This window comes from Acyrthosiphon pisum, unplaced genomic scaffold (assembly GCF_005508785.2).
Source record: "Acyrthosiphon pisum isolate AL4f unplaced genomic scaffold, pea_aphid_22Mar2018_4r6ur Scaffold_21554;HRSCAF=24234, whole genome shotgun sequence".
NCBI classification, from domain to species: Eukaryota; Metazoa; Arthropoda; class Insecta; order Hemiptera; family Aphididae; genus Acyrthosiphon; species Acyrthosiphon pisum.
Genome location: NW_021771034.1, coordinates 15,138 through 17,403, shown reverse-complemented (window position 1 = coordinate 17,403; position 2,266 = coordinate 15,138).

Genomic DNA, 2,266 nt, shown 5'->3' with positions numbered 1-2,266 from the left:
AAGTAATTTAATTAACATAGTTGTTTCTAATACAATATTGAATTTGTAAAATGTATTTGTGTTTAACACTGTTACAGGTCTTGTTATGCGCATTAAGAAAAACGTCCCGATGTCAGATGATGTTGTAATGGGCATGTATTATGATGTAGGGGAAATACTAAAGGATGTTATTGCTCGACGGATTATTTCTGTTGATCACTTATTCGAAGAATAAATAAAAAAAAATATATATATAAAGAATTTAAATAATAATTATAATGTTTATGAATACTGTATTTTTATTCTAGTTCACAGATTCGTTTCTTCATAGTGGATTTCGAGTTCACTATGATGAACAAAACCGAAATATTATTGGTATCCGGCGCCATTTCAAACAGTTTAAACAAATATAAATATAATTTTTTTTTGGTGGGGAGGTGTAATGGGCATGTATTTGAATGTATATAACTGAAGGTATTATAAACCGCTTTTACTTATTCGAACCATACTATGCGGTTCTCCTTGTAAAAGCATTTAGCAATCTTATCCATAACAACCTATGAACACAATAAGACGGCGGTTTCTTCAGTACGACAACAACAACAACTTTTACGACCACACCCAAGGCACCTGCGAGTTCCGTATACTGACCAGATCAGAAGAGCTGACAGCATATATAAGGGAGACAGGAGCACAGCCTGATCAGATGTACCTGGACCAGAAATACCGAAGTCACTTCACGCCACCAGCCATTATACACCGCTACACCGCTACACCGCTACTACCACGAAATCATTCTACATTACTACTATATTTTCATAATTGACTGTTCTAAATTATTAAAACACATTTTATTACTTTGAAATTAGTATTATTATTTCAAACTACATCATCGTTTGGATTCTGAAAGGGCTGCACGTAACAATGTGATGACACAGCTAGAAGAACATTGTAAAACCGATAGCTTCCTCGCCCCGCTCAGAATCTAAAATTGGAATCGCCCGTAAAGGTATACCTAACTAATTAATACTTATAATTTTTAATATTAGTAAAATTTGATTCTGAGCGGGTATGGTATCAATTATTTATTTTCATGATACCTATGATATTTGATATTGCTTTTAAAGAAACTTATTTTCCCATTGTTATTATGAAAGATTGATTTAATTTTTCCCTAAAATTATGCATGAAACAATCAAGAATTTAAAAATTTAATAAAAAGTTCAAAAATAGTCAATATATTTTGAAATGAAAATTGTCATATAAACATTTTATGAAAATTTGAAGTATATACGGATATTTGTTTTTGAGTCACTAAAGTAACTAAAGAACTTTGTTATTTACTTTGTCAATTATTTTTATTTCTGTTTTATTAGTTATTGAAGAAGATGCGGAATTCTTATTGCCAAATTGAAACATGAAGAGTTAGCTTGGCCCGATATTGAAATGATTTGGGCAAAAACCACTGGTTATCGTTTGAACCATCTTAAAACAACTAATTTTTCACCATCAGAAATCCATAAGACATGGCCTCAGTACATGCTACCATTAGGGTATAAACTTGTAAGTAAATTAATATTAATATTTTAAACAAGTAAAAAAGAAAATATATTGTTATTAAGAGCTCAAATATATCCTTTATTTTTTATTTTATGTGTAGGTAGTAGGTACAAAGTTGTATAATATTCAGTCATATTTTATTTGCATCATATTAATTGTTGAAGATTGAAAATTAATTTTAACAATGGTTTGTTTGATGGTTGCAACTCATTGCCTGAGCTCAGTGTTCCATTTATTCTTAATGATAGTAGCTTGAGCAATGATTTAACAGAACTACAATCTGCAGCCACTTCTAATAAGCCAACACCATGGTCAGAAGATGACAAAAATGGGTGGAACATGGCATATTTATTTCAAACTTTTCTTGCTGAGTATAAATTCATTTCATCGATGGCCTCAATCATATGCAGTGATTAAAGTATTAAACAAATTAAATTAATTGAATTGTTTTTTTTCTAAGTATGAAATTATACCTTCAACTAAAATATAAATTATGTAATATAGTTACAATTTTTTAACTAAATTGTATCAAGTTTTTTTAAGATGAATATATGGATGAAGAAGCTTTTTGTTATATAAATAGTACGCAAATTGAAAAGCTATTGCAGAAGTATCCCCTTGGTGTTCATAGAAAATTTGAGCATTACCTATGTAAAACAGTGGCAAGTTACCAAGTGGGATACCAATGATTCAATTCAAATTCGCCTACGCCTTTATTTACACCCCC